Source organism: Felis catus, chromosome A2 (assembly GCF_018350175.1).
Source record: "Felis catus isolate Fca126 chromosome A2, F.catus_Fca126_mat1.0, whole genome shotgun sequence".
In the NCBI taxonomy this organism is placed as follows: Eukaryota; Metazoa; Chordata; class Mammalia; order Carnivora; family Felidae; genus Felis; species Felis catus.
This window is the reverse complement of record NC_058369.1, coordinates 121,031,865-121,052,187: the sequence shown is the minus strand read 5'-3', so window position 1 is coordinate 121,052,187 and position 20,323 is coordinate 121,031,865. Positions and strand designations below refer to the sequence as shown.

The 20,323-nt window shown below is 42.4% G+C and overlaps 1 protein-coding gene and 1 pseudogene across 2 annotated transcripts in view; both read right to left on the bottom strand.

Moving 5' to 3' along the window:
- The window catches only part of CHN2 (chimerin 2), a 309,144-nt gene that overhangs the window by 116,837 nt on the left and 171,984 nt on the right, over positions 1 to 20,323 (bottom strand). The window lies entirely within an intron of this gene.
- Positions 19,925 to 20,046, bottom strand: LOC111559675 (annotated as a pseudogene).

The window sequence follows — 20,323 nt, the reverse complement described above, 5'->3', positions numbered from 1 at the left end:
GCTTAAAAAAAAAAAATAGAGGGCTTATTGAGGTAGTCACATGGATTCAGGAAGGGATAAAAATGTAACATATCCCAACATGAAAGAAGGTTGGTTCTGGAGCATTCCTGCCACTGATTATCTCAGGATAAGAACTCGAGTTGGACAACCCATCATCTTGGAGAACCTGGGCACTGAGGATACGATTCACAGAAATTGCATCTGCAATGCTAGATGAGTTAGTTAGTGCTCTAACTCCAAGCAGAAAGAAGCTCACCATTTTAGGAAAACAAAACAAAACAAAAATCTGATAATTTGTAGATATATTGCTGAACCCTAAAATACTGGATTCGTAGCTGGTCTACCGGGTTCAGAAAGGAATGCCTCTCTTTACAGAACAACACGCAGATGATCTGTGGAACAAGCAAACACATGACATGGGTCCTCCCGAAGTTCAGGTGAATTCAGTATGTGTGGTGGAACCATGCTGATTCTTTTTAAAAATGTAATTGAAGATTTTATTCGACATGCGCATCATCCATGGGAGAAGAGTCCCCCAGGGTGGGCAATATTGCCATCGATGTCACTCTTGACCATAGCACTTTTGGAATTCCTCTTTTGTGACTTAGACTTTACTACCTTTCTCTAGAATATCCTTACAGCTGCCTTTCTCAAAGTGTGGTCTGGTCATTCAAAACAGAAACTTCAGGATGCTTCGTAAAGATTACAGATTCCTGATCCGTATCTCAGACCAACTGAACCAGAACGAAGGTGGGGGAGCTGCGATGTGTTATTTGATTAATCCCCCAGGTGATATTTACGCATACAGTAAAGTCAGAGTCATCAGCTTATAGAAACCGTATATTTGTGTTTTGAGTTGAGAGTAGATGTTATTTCGGCAAACAGGCAGAAGTTACTACTCCGAGCCACATTCAGCGAAAAGGGAAGTGATCCAACTAGGAAATACATTTGAGACAAGAATGAGGCATGACCCTAAGATAATAAAATCTGCACTGTGCCTTGTTCTGAAGGTATTTTAGGAGACATTCCCAACATGCTCTGAGCAATGGGAACTCGGCAGAAATAAAAGCACAGATTCCCAAGATGATGGATTCTATTTTAAATAGAAAAAAATTTGTTCAAAAATATCAATTTCTCCAGTATTACTAAAATGCCTTTAAATAACTATATAAGAATCTGATAAAAATTTCTCTTTTTTTTTAAATTTTTTAACGTTTATTTATTTTTGGGGGAGAGAGAGAGAGAGACAGACAGACAGAATGAGTGGGGGAGGGGCAGAGAGAGAGGGAGACACAGAATCCGAAACAGGCTTCAGGCTCTGAGCTGTCAGCACAGGGCCTGATGTGGGGCTCGAACTCACGAACTCACATAATATATGTCTTTAAAGAATAATCTATCTTATGACTTTATGGTCACACCTCAAATATAATTATTGCCAGTACTGTGACTATTGAAAATGGGTTTAGTCCTGTCTAGTCCTGTCCATGCTCCGTACAGACCGTGTTCCTACTCATCTACAGCCAATGCAGACGGTCCGGCTTCCCTGCCGAATGGTCTCATCACCCCACATTCATCCTATGTTCCAATCAAATGAAATTACTTGTAGTTCCATAATTTGCTCTCTGCCATATGTCCATTGTTTTTCATACGTTCTGATTTCAGATCCTGAACTCCCTTCTAATAAAATAGCGGCAGATCACGTGACTGTTGAAAGGGCAGGCTCTAGACTCAGGCTGCTTGGCTTTGACGCCAAATCCGTGTATCCCTAAGCAAGTTTCGAATCTCTCTGTCTCTTGGTTTCCTCGTCTTTAAAATGGAGATGATCGGGGCGTCTGGGTGGCTCAGTCGGTTGGGCGTCCGACTTGGGCTCAGTCATGATCTCGCGGTTTGTCAGTTCGAGCCCCGCATCGGGTTCCGGGCTGACAGCTGGAGCCTGGAGCCTGCTGCGGATTCCGTGTCTCCGGCTCTCTCTGCCCCTCCCCCACTTGTGCTCTGTCTCTATCAGAAATAAATAAAATGTAAAAAATAAGTAAAATAAAATGGAGATGATAATAAAAGTAACTGCCTCATTGAGCTGTTGTAATAATTAAATGAGTTATGTTTGCAGCAATGTCTAGGACCCAGAGCACTTCAATGACTACTATCACTGGTATCCAGAAAGAGCCTCCCTGCACAGAAAGAAAAGTTAGGCCCACTCTTTTTTCCTCCCCCTTTAATTATTTATTTTTAAATTTTTTATTCAAGTGTAATTAACTAGAGTCTTAGATCAAGGCTCATTCTTTTCTGTGCTCTTATAACTCTTTTTATAAGATTTTAAATAGCTACTTGTCCATTTCTTCTCTGACTAGGAGTTTCTGAAGCCGCAATTTTGGTCTTCATAATCATCGCATTCCCAGGATTTAGCTCCACGTCTGGCACAGAATGAGCGCAGGCATGCATTCTCTGAATCTAATTTACTCCTAAAAATGTGTTGGGCGGCAGAAGTTCAAACAGCAAAAGCCTATATTCCATTATTTTAAATAGAAAAAAAAGTTCAAAAATATCAATGTCTCCAATATTACTAAAATGCCTGTAAATAACTATGTAAGAATCTGTTTAAGAATTTTTTTTAAATTTTTTTTAACGCTTATTTATTTTTGAGAGAGAGAGAGAGAAAATGAATGAGTGGGGGAGGGGCAGAGAGAGGGAGACACAGAATCTGAAACAGGCTCCAGGCTCTGAGCTGTCAGCGCAGAGCCCGACGCGAGGCTCAAACTCACGAACTGGGAGATCATGGCCTCAGCCACAGATGATGCTTAACCAACTGAGCCACCCAGGTGTCCCAAGAATTTCTGCCTAGTATAAAATACTTAACCCCCAATTACATAATTGTTTAACCCTTAATGGCGTAGTTAACAGGTATATTTGTGTGCAGTCCCCTGCTGAATAGAAGAGAATCCTCATTATCCTATACTGAGCAGATACTGTTAAAAAAAAAAAAAACTATCTGGATGAGACCTGAATTGGTAATGCCCCCAGGTGTCTGGTCTAAAGAAACACCAAAGGGCTAAACCCTCAGGAAAATGTGGAGAGAGTTATGGATACAATGTGCTTAAACACAAGGTCGATCAGAACAGTGACACGGGAGAGAAGCCCCCTTCCGTCTTCTAGCTCCCCTGCCACTACTCCAAGCGTGATCCGGGGACCCGTAGCATTGGCATCACCTCGGAGCTTGTTAGAAGTGCATAATCTGCATTTCGAAGGGGACTCGCATACACATTAAAGTTTGAGATGGGGCCACGCTTCTCATCTGATGGTAGCAGGTGAGAACTTGTTATAGCAGGCTTTTAGCCAGGAGAATGATTTTGGCTAAAACTTTCTGTTAAGTTGCTATAGCAAATAGCCTGATAGTGAGCGTTTGGAGCGCAAAGTATGCCCGTACTCATGACATGTTTGCAGAAAGAATGAGGCAAAGATTATGAAGGCAGAGCCCTGGTGTCAATTCAATTGCTGTGTGACCCTGAGGAGGTTATTAAACTTCTTTGTATCTCATTTCCCTCAATTTTCAATAAAGCCGGAGTTATAAAAATGTGCGATTTTAATAAAGCTCAGATGAGATAATGCGTGTAAGAAATTGTGGGGCTCGGAACATCGTGGTAAGCGGTTCACATGTAGTCGCGGGGCTCCTCTGTGCCAGCAACTGTCCTGAGGGTTCTACGTGTTTATCTCACTTCTGTCCCCAAGCAGCCCTATGAGGTAAGTGAGTGCTATTATTTTGCAGACAGCGACTAAACAACTCGACTGAGGTCAGTGCCTTCACACCCAGCACAGACACCTTTAACTACTGCGATTCCCAGCTTCTCCAGCGTAGACATGAACCAATGCCGATGCCTTTGTTGGCTATCACACAGTTCTACATCTGGGTTAAATATGAGATGATCTGAATTGTCCTTAACTTTTCTTTGCCAGGACTGAACACTCTAAAATCTCTTTGGGATGAACTGAATTCTGTCAACGAGGTAACAAATGAGAATTTGGGGGGATAGTGTCGTGATATTTTGAGTCTCTCGCCTGTTTCCCTGTGATTTAAAATTTTATGGATTCCAAGCTACCTGGTTTAGTTTCCAATTTACTCCTCTAATTTGAAGGAGTAATTCTCAGCATTTTGCAAAGCCTGAGAGAACAGGAGGGTGACAGCTGCATAGTGAGAGACAGGAAGCCTAATCCTTAAATGAGTTTGCTTTATAGTCAGATTATCATTGCCCTAGATAAACACAAGTTCTTTTATATTCAACACAAAGACATTTAAAGAATATCGTGAGTCCTCTGTAAACAAGGTTTCCAATTATTGAAAAAACAAAGCTTTTATAATCCCTCAGCAGCTGGTATATGTTGAGTTTTTACTTAATAGAAATAATTTTAAAACCCAATTTAGCAGCCTCCTACACAGGCAGTTAGACTGCTGAATTTTCTGAGATACAGATCGAGTTCAGGAGAAAAGACTTTGACGGGGGGATTCGTATTGGTGATATTAGGGAATTTTATCCAGAAAAAAAAAACAAATATAGATAATTCCCTTCTAATTAAAAATCAAAGTTCTTTATTGAAAAGGAAAGAAAGAAAATGCAAGTACTGAAATTTATCTTCTTGTAGTCAAAGTGCATAGTATAGAATGAAAATTGGGGAAACTTTAAAATCTCCTGTTTCTTTTCATCTGGAATCTAAGGCTTTATTTTTCCTCTTTTTTTTTAAGTTTATTTATTTATTTTGAGAGAGAGACAGACCGAGAGAGAGAGAGACAGAGGCAGAGACAGAGAGAGAAAGGCAGGGAGAGCAAGCAGGGGAGGGGCAGAAAGAGAGGGAGAGAGAATCCCAAGTAGGCTCCAAGCTGTCAGTGCAGAGTCTGAGGCGGGGCTCGATCTCACAAAATGTGAGATCATGACCTGCGCCGGAATCAGGAATCAGACACTTAACCAACTGAGCCACCCACATACCCCTAAGGCCTTATTTTTCCTTACGGCATTACTTTAAAGCTTTCAAAATTCAGATGGGGACACTGCTGGGGTAAATTCTTTCCTGTCTTGATTATAATATATTATAAAAACACCTACTGGTGAGTCTTTCTGTAATAAACCTCCTTAAAAGGTTACCAAACAGCTTTGCAAAGTTCTAGAAGTTAGACACAAATCAGGCACTTTAGTAACTTTGGTGTAAATACTCTGCTAATTTATAGACAGACACTGTGTATCAGATTAGAGGTGCTCAGGACCAAAGCCACTCCCACTCATTCGATTTGTTTTCCGCCTCCTTTTTTTTTTTTTTTTTTCCTTCAGATTTTCCCCGGAGTTGTGATTTAAAAATCAGTGATAATATTAGAACAAAGAAGAAGTAAAAGAATTTTCTTAGACCAGTGGGTCTCAATTGGGAGGGGGGGGGGTGTTTTTTCCTGGCGGATATTTGCTGATGTCTGGAGATAGTTTTGACTATCATGAGGGGAGGGTGCTACTGGAATATAGTGGGGCAGAGTCCAGGGATGTTGGTAAAATCCTGCAACACATAGGACAGACCCTCTAAAATAAGGAATTTATCCCACCCCAAATATTATGGTGCCAAGGCTGAGAAACCCTCTTTTATTATTTTTTTAATTTTTTAATGTTTTTATTTATTTTTGAGACAGAGAGAGACACAGCATGAGAAGGGGAGGGGCAGAGAGAAAGGGAGACACAGAATCCAAAGTTCGACGCAGGGCTCAAACTCACGGACCGTGAGATCATGACCCGAGCTGAAGTCGGACGCTTAACCAACTGAGCCACCCAGGCGCCCCGGAGAAACCCTCTTTTAGATGAAAAAAGGATTTTGTCCTCTTGTGCATGCCCAAGAAAGGTTTTTCAAAAAAAAAAATTTGGGGGGCGCCTGGGTGGCGCAGTCGGTTAAGCGTCTGACTTCAGCCAGGTCACGATCTCGCAGTCCGTGAGTTCGAGCCCCGCGTCAGGCTCTGGGCTGATGGCTCGGAGCCTGGAGCCTGTTTCCGATTCTGTGTCTCCCTCTCTCTCTGCCCCTCCCCCGTTCATGCTCTGTCTCTCTCTGTCCCAAAAATAAATAAAAACGTTGAAAAAAAAATTTTATAAAAAAAAAATTTTTGGACCAAAATACTAATAAGCAATAAATACTTTAAATACAGAGTAAAAGGAAAATAAAAGGAAATATTTGTTTATGAGAACAATAATAATTTATAAAAGTAGCTTTTAAGAAAAGGCAGACATTCTTCCAACTACTCAGGGAAGTAGCTCAGGTAACTACCACACTGAACAGACTAACATGTCAAAACTTTAATAAGGAAATCCCCTTGCCTCGCTTGAAAAAAATTGTAAACAATCTGAAATATAAAAAAAAAGAAAAACACTAAAGGAAAAATTTAAGTTATTACTGGGAGTAACCATCCATGATATGCATACATATGAACTAATGTTTAAATCCCTTACTGCTATGGGATTTCATGCCTCACAGCATGTTGTTTTGAAACTCTGCTCTGATTACTGGGTTGGAAACAAAATTTCCACCACACCTGGCTCCCCCAGTCACAGAGGAACCTTCCCTCCCGGGGGAGCCGAAGCATTGCCTGAGTGGCTGTCCAGTGCCTGAGTGATGTCCTGATTTCCTAGGTTTCATTACAGAAGTAACCACACAAAATCATCTTCAAAAAAGGAGAAGGTGTGGGGCTCCTGGGTGGCTCAGTCGGTTGTGCGTCCGACTTCGGCTCAGGTCATGATCTCATAGCTCGTGAGTTCGAGCCCCGCGTCGGGCTCTGTGCTGACAGCTCGGAGCCTGGAGCCTGCTTCCGATTCTGTGTCTCCCTCTCTCTCTCTAACCCACTCGCATTCTGTCTCTGTCTCTCTCAAAAATAAACAAACATTTAAAAAGTTAAAAATAAATAAATGAAAGAAGAAGGTGAATTGCCCAAATTAGTTATATTTGGATTTGAAAAATAACGAAAGGGCAACTACACACACATTCAAACACCCCACCTCGCACCTCAGCCCTTTGTTCCTGGTTCTGGTTTTCTCTAGGTTCAGATCTAGTGACACTGACTTAGAATCCAGATAAGGGCAGGGCTCAGGAGGAGCAGAGGAGGCTCCAATACTTAAAAGGCACCTTCAGTATGTGTGCTGCTCTTTCCCCAAAAGGCAAGTTACACAACAATTAATATTCCCTTTCTGCAGATGAGGAGAGGAAGGCCCATATGGTTACATTACTTGAAGATCACACACAAGCATGGGGAGGAGATCCAAACCAACATCTGATTGATGCCAAATTCCATATTCTTTTTTTTTTTTTACACCAAGAGCAAGGGAAACTGTCCAGGGGACAACAGAGGGGACGCACTCATGAAGAACATTGATTCTGCTATCATAAATAGATAGGTTGACCCCCAAGTCGTTAAACTCTTAAAAGTGCCCATTCCGGAGACCTGTGTGAGCTGTTACCAGAAGACCTTCTATCACATCTGATGGCCAACCTCCTTTACCCTTCATCCCTCTGAATGGTACCACCAGAGTATCATCCGCCTAGTGTCCAAGCCAGAAATTGTCACCCCAGATTCCTTCCTCTCTCCCGATCCCACTTGGACTCTGCCTCTAAATCCTGTCCATTGTATGTAATTTCTTAATTACTCTTGAAGCCGTCTCTTTCTTTCCACGTCCACTGTAGTGTCTAGTTACCCAAAGCACTGAACTAATATTTTTATAGGTTTTCCTGTCTATACTTGTATCACCTTCCAATCTATCTGAAGTCAGAAAATGCAAATCTCGTCAAGTTCTCTGCTTAAAATTTTTCATTGGCTCCCTGATGCCTAGTAGTCAAATCTATACCACTCAGCGCATCCTTCCCAGACCACCCTACTTAGAAGTGGTACCTCTTTACCTTGGCATACCCGATGTCTCCTTTCTGGCTTATTTTTTCCATGCCATTTGTCATCATCTGAGATACTATGTATCGTGTGTGTGTGTGTGTGTGTGTGTGTGTGTGTGTGTGTGTGTTTGGCCAATCTTTCCCTTTCAAAAAAATTTTTAACATTTATTTATTTTTGAGACAGAGAGAGACAAAGCATGAACGGGGGAGGGGCAGAGAGAGAGGGAGACACAGAACCGGAAGCAGGCTCCAGGCTCTGAGCCATCAGCCCAGAGCCCGACGCGGGGCTTGAACTCACGGACCGCGAGATCATGACCTGAGCCGAAGTCGGACGCTCACCGACTGAGCCACCCAGGCGCCCCAATCTTTCCCTTTCAAATGGCAACTACACAAGGCCAGAAACTTTTGTGTTTTGCTTATTACTGTTATCCCCAGAGCCTAGAACAGAGCTGGCACAGAGTAGGTGCTCAATAAATACTTGTTCAATGAATAAACGAATGGCATACAGGATTTTCCTAGGACGGTCTTGCTTGTGTATCCAGACTATGTTCCTACCATCACACATACTCTTGCCCCGAACATCCTTATTCCCCAATTCTTTATGTCCCTACCACAGAGATACCTACAGTTTCTGAAACATATCCAGGCTAGTCATACATCCTGGTCATTCTTTGGACCGGAGATTTCCTCCATGTGGAATTCTAATACTTGCTCTCCAACCCATCTATGCCTTAACCTGGCAAAATCTCAATGACTTAAAAAGAAGAGGTAAATTGTCTATTTGTTAATTTATTTAAGTATAATTAACATGCAGTGTTATATTAGTGTCAGGTGTACAATATAGTGATTCAACAATTCTATGCATTACTCCGTGCTCTCATCACAATGAGTGTACCCTTGATCCTCTTTACCTAATTCACCCATGTCACCATCTACCTGCCTCTGATAAGCTATCGGTTCCCTATATTTAGAGTCTGGATTTTTCGCTTGTTTTGTTTAAGTTCCACATATGAGTGAAATCATACGGTAGGTGTCTTTCTCTACTTATTTCACTTAGCATGATACCCTCCAGGTCCACCCATGTTGTTGCAAATGGTAGGGTTTCATTCTTTATGGCTGAGTAATATTCCATTGTGTATAGCTACTGCCTCTTCTTTATCCATTCATCTATTGATGGACACTTGGCTTGCTTCCATTTTGGCTATTGTAAATAATGCTGCAATAAACATAGGGGCGCATGTATCTTCTTGAATTAGTGTTTTGTATTCTTTGGGGAAATACCCAATCGTGGAATTACCGGGTCACATGGCAATTCTAGTTTTAATTTTTTTTTTTTTTTTTTAGTTTTAATTTTTTGAGGAACCTGTTTTCCACAGTAGCTGTACCAGCTTGCATTCCCACCAACAGCGGACGAGAATTCCTTTTTCTCCACACCCTTACCAATGCTTATTATTTTTTTGTTATGTATATTATATACACACAATGGAATATTACTCAGTCATAAAAAAGAATGGGATCTTGCCATTCGTGACAATATGGATGGACCTAGAGGGTATTTTGCTAAGTGAAATAAGTCAGAGAAAGACACAATATGATTTCACTTACATGTAGAACCTAAAAAACAAAACAAATGAATAAACAAACAAACAGAAGGCAGAAACAGACCCATAAATACAGAGAATAAACCGGTCGTCGCCAGAGCAGGAGGGTGGAGGGATGGGCAAAATGGGTGTGTGGGGGGGGTAGGAGATACAGGCTTCTAGTTATGAAATGAATAAATCACAGAGATAAAAGGTATAGCAGAGGGAATAATCAGTGGTGTTTTAACAGTGTGGTATGGTGACAGAGGGTAGCTACATTTGTGGTGAACACAGCATAATGGATCAACTTGTTGAATCACTATGTTGGACACTTAAAACTAATGTAACATAGTATATTAACTATAGTTCAATAAAAACACATACATAAATAGGGGTGCCTGAGTGGCTCAGTCGGTTAAGCGTCTGACTTTGGCTCGGGCTGACATGATCTCACGGTTTGTGAGTTCGAGCCCCGCGTCGGGCTCTGGGCTGACAGCTCAGAGCCTGGAGCCCGCTTCGGATTCTGTGTCTCCCTCTGTCTGCCCCTCCACTGCTTGCACTCTGTCTCTCGCATTGTCTCAAAAATAAGTAAATACTTAAAAAATATAAGTAAGTAAGAGGTAAATGCTGCCATCTCAGGAAAATCTTTCCTGACTGCCTCAAACCAGCTTAGGTATTATTTCTTCTCCTCCCTCTGAACTAAAGGCCTGATTTAGGGCCATAATTTTAGTGGAATTGGGATTGTTGGCTTTATGACCTCTAGAAGTAAGCTTTTTGAGGGAAAGGCATCTGTCTTTCTCTGTTGTCCTGGTACCCAACAGCATATCTTGTGCTATAAATAGTAATAATTGCTAATAGTTATTAAGAACTTGCAATGTGCCAGGCATTGTCCTAAGCACTGTCTTTACATATATTTAACCCATTCAATCCTCATGACTACCCAGTAGGTAAGATCTATTATGCCCATTTCCAAAGGGTGAAGTGAGGCACAGAGAATAAAAGCAGACTGTATTATCCTGGAGCTTGGGCCCTAAAGCATCACACTCTATTGCCTAGAATTGCATCAGTCCTGCTTCCTGGATCCCTGGAGATGTCCTGCTTTACAAACCCTTTCTAAAGCCCTTGGTTCAGCTTTTTTTCCCCCACTAAGGTAATTGGTTCATATCCTTCCAACTACCCTCCATCTCCCATCTTTTCTTTCTTTTCCCAAAATTTAGCCAAAGTTGATTTCTATTGCTCATAACAGAATCCTAAGTGATATTCCCATTAAATCCCAATCTCCAAGGCAGGAACCAGGGTAGCTGTAAGGTTTACCAAGCTCCACAGGGGGTTCTGACACATCCCAGGACTGGGAAGCACAACTTTGGGCAGCAGTTCCAAAACATGGAGAGAATGAATACCTTCCCGGAAGCTTGCGATATCTTCCTAAGACTTCTACGTGGATTTTCACCCAGTCTATGTGGATTTTGATCCTACTCTCACTGTAGGCTTCCAAGAACACCCAAAAGTCTAGCCATGGGTAGCACTCACCTTTCCAATTGGCCCGGAGCATCTTCCCAGCAGCTCATTTTGACCCAGTCTTCCTTGCTACATCTTCCCTGGCATTCATTTCTTGGCTTCCTGTGTTGGCCCCCAACACCCACCTTGATCCCTTCTTGCGTGGACAACCCAATTAGGTATACTGCTCTGACTCTGCCCTGACACTGTTGGCTAGGGCTTCCTATTCATCCTTTGGCATCCTGAAGCCACAGCTCCACATAAAATGGCTCTTTCCTCCCATCAAGCCAAACCCCATGGAGGTCAGCCATATTGGCCAGACTGGCTGGCCTCCCACCAGCGCAGGAGAATCAAACACGATGGGTCCATCTGTCCATCCTCCTGATACTTCCTACAGACAGGCATCATATTTTTAAAAATCCCATAAAAGAGAAACAAAATTCGGGACTTAAGCATAGAAATTTTATGTTAATATCTAATCTCATATTCTTCTTGCATCAAAATACATCTTCCCCTCCATTGGTCTTTGGTGCAGATGAGAACCTGAGACTATTCTCTATAGGATAAGGTTTCCTAAAAGCCATCTCCGTGTCACCTGATTGCTTGTTCTTCCACTAAATAATTCTTGTTCTTCTAACTTTTTCTAATAGATCCTATTTCCAATCCTTAATTCATCTTCATTATTCTCCTTGGAACTCTTTTTAAATTCTCCCAATAGCTCTTAGGTTCAAAAAAGCTTGAAGTACCCAATAGAACTGAATCGAATCAAGGGAAAACTCAATGCTGCTATTAAATTTCTAGGGGGAAAAAGATTGGGTGAGTATACCCATTTAATTCTTCATTCTTGTTAGTAAATTCTTTCCTTCAAAGCTGAATAGCATTTGGGTTAAGTGGTCCTGTACATACTTTGGAAAGGGCAAAGAACACCCATCACTCTCTTTCTTCTCCTTTTTTTCTCCCTCCTTCTAGAAATGTAAGAGTATTTAAATATAAGTATTCGGTGTAAGTATTCAAATGCATGTGTTCCAACCGATGAATAGAATTAATCTACCTAAAGAAAAAGAAAGGCAGCCAGAACTTGGGAGGTGATAGAAATGAAAGATTGTCTAGTGAAAGGTCCGCAATCTTTTCTGCATTATAATCTTCCTTTGGAGCCATTTTACATGCTTTTTTCTTCCTAATCATCTCTCCCAAATGAAATTTTAATACTACAGATAGACTATATATCTGTTTATGCTCTATATGTGCATCTGTGCTTTACACATTGAAAAAGACTGTGTCCCCTTAAGAACTGATGTTCCCCCCTTCCCCTTGGAGTCAATATGACCCCAATTGAGAACTCATTGTCTGGCGAGATCACTGTGGCCTTCAGAATGCTTTTAACATTTGCTCTTCCTACAGGGAGGTGGAATATCTATCTTTGGCTCCTTCTTATAGATAAGAAAGCTGCCCTTCGGAGTGGTAAATTAGCTTGGTCACAGTCCTACCCAGGGCCAACAGCAGATTTAGGGTTGAAACCCAGTCCCTGATTTCAGCTCTAGTATTCATTTGTCTATACGGTGATGATGCCATAAAATCCAGAAGCCTGTTCCCTATTATTTTAAAAAATTACCTACTTTCGCATTTGTGAAACTGGCGATCCCCCTAAAATAATTCCCAACGTGGTAATAGATAAGAGTGAAAGTGCCTTGTTAATAATTGTCCTCGCTTTTGAATCCTTTTCCTGACAAATTAGTCCACGTTAAAAATTCCTGAGCTAGCTTTATGGTCCTCCAGCAGCTCTGACATGAGACACTCTCCTGCTGTTCAGGGCTGTGCACCCAAGAGATTGTTTTTGTTCCCTGAGCCGAAGCACATCCTGCCCCTGCTCCTCTCGTACAGACCATCTTTGTTTTTTCTTCTTGACCTTTTATCATGAACATGTTCATACATACAGAGAAACTGAAAGCCTTTTACAGCAAACGCTCATATACACACCACCTAGATTTTATAATATTTGCTATACTTGCTTTATGACATAACTATTCATTCTTCCCTCTCTCCGCCCACTAATTCAACATTTTTAGGGGCTGAATTTCATAGTAAGTTGCAGACATAGCACTCTTTACCCCAAATGCGTCAACACGTAAGTCATTAATCAGAATCAATAACACATAAACTCTTCATAGGAGGGTAATACCAGCGTTATTCTTGGAATTAAAGAAAGTGAATTTAGTTGACACGTTCGGGTAGTATTCTGAGATCAACAGAATCCACACACCTCTTTAATTTCCTGCTTATGGAGCGTGCCCCCTTTTCTAACAGGCTCCCATCTCTTGACGGGGGAAAAAAGTGGCCATGAGAAAGCTGGTAAAAGAATACCTGCTTATTGTCTCTGCCTTGGCCTTGTCTATCAATTTACACGTGTTAAATATGAAAGCCAAAACGTTTCTTAAAATGGCTCAGGATCAAATTCATCCCAAATAACAGGACTCGAATTCCCTCTTTTTTTTTTTCTCAACGTTTTTTTATTTATTTTTGGGACAGAGAGCGACAGAGCATGAACGGGGGAGGGGCAGAGAGAGAGGGAGACACAGAATCGGAAGCAGGCTCCAGGCTCCGAGCCATCAGCCCAGAGCCCGACGCGGGGCTCGAACTCACGGACCGCGAGATCGTGACCTGGCTGAAGTCGGACGCTTAACCGACTGTGCCACCCAGGCGCCCCTCAAATTCCCTCTTTTTTGCTAACATCTGTATAGTGCTCGGGAGATGGTAGAAATTAAAGACCAATTCTTCCCATATATGAATGCCAGACACTGTTAAGGGCTTTGTATCTATTAACTCACTCTTCAAGTTACTTTTGGTGTAAGACCAAGGGTTGACAAATGTTTCCTGGCAAGGCTAGATGGTAAGTACTTTAGGCTTTGAGGACCATCTAGTCTCAGTTTCAAGTACTCAACTAGTCATGGAAGCATGAAAGTAGCCATAGACAATATGGAAAGGAATGAGCATTGCTGTGTTCTATTAAAACTTTATTGGGGCACCTGGGTGGTGCAGTCGGTTAAGCGTCCGACTTCAGCCAGGTCACGATCTCGCGGTCCGTGAGTTCGAGCCCCGCGTCGGGCTCTGGGCTGATGGCTCAGAGCCTGGAGCCTGTTTCCGATTCTGTGTCTCCCTCTCTCTCTGCCCCTCCCCCGTTCATGCTGTGTCTCTCTCTGTCCCAAAAATAAATAAACGTTGAAAAAAAATGTTTAAAAAAAAACTTTATTTACCAAAACAGTCGACAGGCTATTGTTTGCTAATGCCAATGCTACACTAACCAATTAACATTCTTTAAACTCCATTCTTCAAACTCGGTGTCAGAACGACTTACAGTTAGCTCAAAACTCCGAGCTTGCCAGTGGCTCAAAGGCCTTTTTGTTTAATAGTGGGTCAGATCATCTCTTTGTATTTGTGCCCTTCCAACTCTTCTGTACTGGGAAGAGAGAATCATTAATTTTTAATCTATGAGAGACTGATGCCAACTTAAAATCAAAAAGAGCTAAGGCAGAAAATGGTTCAATTATTCAGTTAAACAACTCAGAAGACTAAAACACTAAGGGGTCTGATCTGCGTCCCTGAATTGAAAGGTATTGCTGAAGCATCGTTAAGCATGGTCTTTGAGAAGTCATGGAACCCTGAGGGCTACAGCAAGAGCAAAGGGACAGACCAGAATAGTGTAATTACAGACTTGGTCGAAATACTCAGGGAGATACGAGAACGATTCATCGAACAATCGATGTGTCATTACCTAGGACACAAGGTGCTGGATGGCAACCAATATGCCTTTGCTCAGCTCCACCAAGGCTCTTCAATTTCCTTCCACTGTGAACAGGGAGATGACACTGACTATGTAAATAAGGAGGAGGGAAGAGATACCACCGCTAAAGTAAAGCTTGCTATTCTGTCCAACAAGACAGGGGGATGCTGTGTATTTAGAGCTAATGTCAAGTGAGACTATGATTTGTTAAAGAACACAGCCAAAGGTGATTGATTACCAACGGCTCAGCGTCAGCCTGGAGACGATGAGGGGAGGGGTAGATTGAGGCAAGGAGGTGGAGCCAGGAGAGTACCAGTGCTGGACTGACTTTCATTAGCAAATTAGTCATCTACAAACCCGAATTGAGAAATGCTCATTAGGCACACAGATGATCCACTGAATGGAGAGACTACCGTCTTGGGATACAGAAAAAGAATAATATAATTCAAAGTATTCCTGACATAATGATAATGGATTTGGTATATTTATTAACGCAAATGGCCATTAAAAGAAAGAGCACATTATCAAAGATTTGTGCATATTCCTCAAGATAAGGAAAACATCTAAAAAAGAGCTGGAACTCATAATAGTACATACCGAATATGAACACACATGAATATGAAGCATCTTAGAATGGGACTTAAATATTTTTAAACATTTTTAACGTTTAGTTTTTGAGAGACAGAGACCGAGCATGAGCAGGGGAGGAGCAGAGAGAGAGGGAGACACAGAATCCAAAGCAAGCTCCAGGCTCCGAGCTGTCAGCATAGAACCCGATGTGGGGCTTGAACCCACGAACCGTGAGATCATGACCTGAGCTGAAGCCGGATGCTTAGCCAACTGAGTCACCCAGGTGCTTCTAAATAGTTTTGCCTGTAATACAGACCTAACAGTAAGAAGTATAACAAACCGGGCAGTGGGGTGAGAATAGGAAAGCAGGCTAAATTAAGTACTTGACCATACTCATACAAGGATTCATATTTGGCCTCTGCAACATTCCAGGTACGGAAAAGCTAGACATAGCAAAGAAAGGCAAAAGCAAAATATTTTTCAAGGGTGGGCAATAACATCCAGGAGGAAGCACATCCGGATGAAAAACAGAAGGCTACGGGGTGACTTGGCATCTACTTCGAAGTTCATGAGGAGTCTAGCACAGTGCAAGCCAAACAGGAAGCATCATGAGGGGACAGGCATCCTGAGGCTTCTATCTTAGAGTGCAGGGAAGGGAGGAGGACAAAGAAATCAGAGGGAAGGAGAACACTCACACTCGAGCGCGTGTCAAGATGACATCAGCGTTCGTTAAAACACAGATTGCTGGGCCCTGTCTTCAAGTTTGTGATTCAGCCGGTCTGGGGTGGGCCAGGGAATCCGCACTTCTGAAAGTTCCCAGGTGATGCTGGAGCCACTGGCCCTGGGACCACAGTGGCGAATCACCGGGTTAGAAGCCCAGTCCTAGGTTTGGTCTGGGTTTGAGATTCAGACTCTGTCCCTCCTGCGCTGTTTGTCTCATTTCCTCTTGTAAAGTGAGAGGGGGGTAACAATCCCCACGGGACTGCTGTGAAGAATAACATGGGTAAAACTCAAACTCAGTGCTCCGGGCACAGCAGGCACTCCAAGTGTGTTCCTTCTATCGCTTGCAATGAAAAGACGGACAAGAAGTAAATAAACGGGCAACATCATTGAGGGCGGACCTTTTAAAATAGGGATGGTCTGAAACCATACCACCCACATTTTTCTGACGGCAAGGAGAGTCAAGGTTACAGACCTGTTTTCAAACGTCTCACTGCTTGGCCAGCCGGGCCACACTCCCTGAGGAGATTAGGCTTGCCCAGGGCCAAGTGTGGCTTCACTTTCCTCAGCACTATTTCTCAGTTAACGTTTAACCAGGTGAGTAAATGCAAAGCTTGTCTGTAAAACCTTACTGGGGCACTCAGTGCTTTGTACCCGCTCTCCTTCTCGGATAACCCTGGCCACAACAGAACTCTTGCGGGACCTGACCTCTGAGTCACAAAGCAGGCACGCTGGGCACCAGCTACTGAGGAGGTGAGACATCTACTTCCTGTTCGGGTGTGTAAGGTTGGCCCTACGAAATCCAGCACTTTGGCGTCATAACCACTCTGCTGCCGTCTGGCCCGCCCCCCTCCCACCTCTCATCAATGAGTGACGTATCTTGGGTTCTTAACGGCTGTCACGGGTTAGGTAAGGGTAACAGAGCATGTGTTGTACCCCATGACGCTATTGGCTGTTTTCCTAAAACAACTAATTACACAAGGTCGTCTCAAGTAATTGCATCAAGGAATACACATGTTCAAGTTTGACTCTCAGAAATAAAAATCACCTGGAGAGGGGCGCCTGGGTGGCTCAGTCGGTTAAGCGTCCGACTTCAGCTCAGGTCACGATCTCGTGGTCCATGAGTTCGAGTCCCGCGTCGGGCTCTGGGCTGATGGCTCGGAGCCTGGAGCCTGCTTCCAATTCTGTGTCTCCCTCTCTCTCTGCCCCTCCCCTGTTCATGCTCTCTCTCTCTCTCAAAAATAAATAAATATTAAAAAAAATTTTTTTTTTAAATATTAAAAAAAAATCACCCGGAGAGATCAAGGGAGCTTCTCAAGAAATGCTACTTTATTATCAATCACTGTTTAATCTCCCCTTTACCTTCCTTGTTTGGTTTTAAGAAGAGATCTTCCGCCTTTGCCTCAATTTATGCTTCGGCATAGATACTGTTCTTTGATGGCTCTCTCCAGTCCAGCCCACCTGTCCTCTTGGCTTGGAGCCCCTGAGCCTCTGCATTCTGTAACAGGAGTCCCTTATCCTCTGTTCGTGATATCACCTTGCAAATGACTAAATATTTATAGGTTCAAACATGCAGGGTCTGCATTACATTAGAAGCAGTTCAAAGTAGTCTAAAGAGAGTGACTTCTTTTTTGGAGGGTTATGTATTTTGGTAGATGGCAGTGCTTGTCAATAAGAACTTTAAAAAAAAAAAAAGCCCCAAATTTTTGGTTGTGTATTTAGAAAAAATAAAACTCACCTATCTAAAATTTTTTCTAACATTCTTTTTTTAAATATTTTATTTATTTTTGAGACAGAGCATGAGCAGGGGCAGGGCGGAGAGAGAGGGAGACACAGAATCTGAAAGAGGCCCCAGGCTCTGAGCCCTCAGCACAGAGCCCGACGCGGGGCTTGAAATCATCAACCGCGAGATCATCAACTTGAAATCATCAACTGCGACCTGAGCTGAAGTCAGACGCTCAACCGACTGCACCACCCAGGCGCCCCTAACATTGGTTTTATTGAAAGGCTTTGCCCCTTTACTGCAGTAGGTCGGTCTATAACCGAAGCAAGTCAAACTCAAGATGGAATCATATCAAGAAAAGAGCCTGACTGCATTACAGAGCGAACTAAAAAGCTTAGGAGAAATAAGGATGAAAAATGCCCTTTATTCTAGGTTGTGTCAATGTGAAGGGGAAAAAAAGGAGACCAATGGAGAAAGTCTAGGATGAGAAGAACAGAAATATTTCTTACCAGGGAAGAAACAGCTTTCTGATCACTACACATTAAGCCAATTAAAAAGTAATGGGATTGATTTTTGTTTGTGGCTTGCAGAATCAATCTCATTATGTTAGAGATGTACCTTGTCTAAATGTCTTGAGTCAGTAGAGTTTTAATGTTCCCCCAAATGCACATATGTTTAAAAACATTTATTTTCAACGAGTGAAATAAGAAAAGGGGGAGGATTGTAGAATAGTAGAAAATCTCCTGAGTTTACTTTAAATCAGATTCTAAATGGACTGAGTTAGTTGAGAATGACATGGTCAATCAATATGGCTTGTTAAGATCTTCCAGATACGACTAAGACAAGATAAATGCCTCAAGCTACAAGACTATAAGACTGTAAAGCCCAGGTATGGTGAATCAAAATTTTAAAAGCATAATGAGAAAGTGAAATGCTTTTGTAGACTGAAAAGAACAATTTTGACAAATAAAGGTACAAGAAAGTGAAATGGGCAGATATTTAGGGACACCCCAAACTAGAGAAAATGGGGCATTTAAAGTGATATTTACAAAGTGAATACAATTCACTAGCAGGTAAAATCAGGTGTTATCGCAATTTGAGCTTGGCCGCATCTATACTTGGCCGATCAAGGAAAAAAAGCTGGTTCTGGTCATGAATGCTAGAAACCTCAGTTCTACAACTCACTTTTGCATTAAAAAAAAAAAAAAAAAAAAAAAAAAAGAAACTTTCCAAAATATATTATTCTATAGCAAGAGAGAGAGAAAGTAAAGCTGCATAGAGGGGAGAACAATTTGAAGTAATAGTACGCAGTTTTATTTCCCTTTTTGGAAATTGCTTTTTATGATTCCATACTCACGCCAGCAATTTCAAAAAGACAAATGACACCAAATCACTTAGTCACAAAAGAATTTCTACTTCTTGTATATTCTTTAGGTAATTCTAGCAGAGCTTGACTTTCAATTAGTCATGCAAGTAAATCTTGACGTGTTGGCCTTTTGGAAAGGCCAAAAGAAATTTAGAATATTCCAGGAAAAAAAAATATTAGTCTGTGTTTAAGAACCTTCACATCTGCCAAAAGTCCAAGTCACTACCCTAATAACAGCATTGGGTAAATCTGATATGCTATTAGTAATAGTTTGAGAATTCCAAATTCCTTACGTTAGTGGTCTCCATTTTTTCCCCATTTTACCATATATTTACTGATTGCCCACTGCAGCTTGGCGCTGGCTTCAATGCTAGGGAAGTCCACGCAATTAAGACCAATGAACTCTCTGGGGCATGTATTTTCCTGGAGGGAGACGTAGAAGTGACAAGCAGACAAGTACAAGAGAAAGTATATTAGATAGTGTATCAAGGGCTACAAACAAAATAAACAGGGTGATACGACCAAGGAGATCTGATGGTTGGGGCGGTCCCTTTTTTTTTTTTTTTAATTTTTCTTTAACATTTATTTATTTTTGAAACAGAGAGAGACAGAGCATGAACGGGGGAGGGTCACAGAGAGAGGGAGACACAGAATCTGAAACAGGCTCCAGGCTCTGAGCTGTCAGCACAGAGCCCGACGCGGGGCTCGAACCCACGGACCGTGAGATCATGACCTGAGCTGAAGCCGGATGCTTAACCGACCGAGCCACCCAGGCGCCCCCCTTTTTTTTTTTTTTAAACCACTCAGCCTGTGTCCTCTCCCTCTTACTCCCCCAAAGGAGGAGAAGGACAATCACCAGTGGCAATAAGCAGTTGCCGAAGCAACACCTAGAGCCACCTTCACGAAGCTCAGGAGAGAACACTGCGATGGAGAGGTGCTAATTTTCATGGGGTTCGGGGAAGGCTTCTGTTATTAGCTGAACTCTGATCTGAAACCTGGACATGCAGAGAACACTGGAAAATTCCAGGCAAAGGGCGGATCTGAAGATCCTGTAGTTGCAATGTTGTGGTTGGCTTGATGGAGGGGAGCAGAGGCTAGCCGGGAGGCAGGGCAGTGCGCTCCGAGGAGAATGGTGTAGGCAAGGAGGTGACCCGTACAGGAGCCCCACCACGGCCCACAGGCATAGCAAGGAGCCCTGCTTT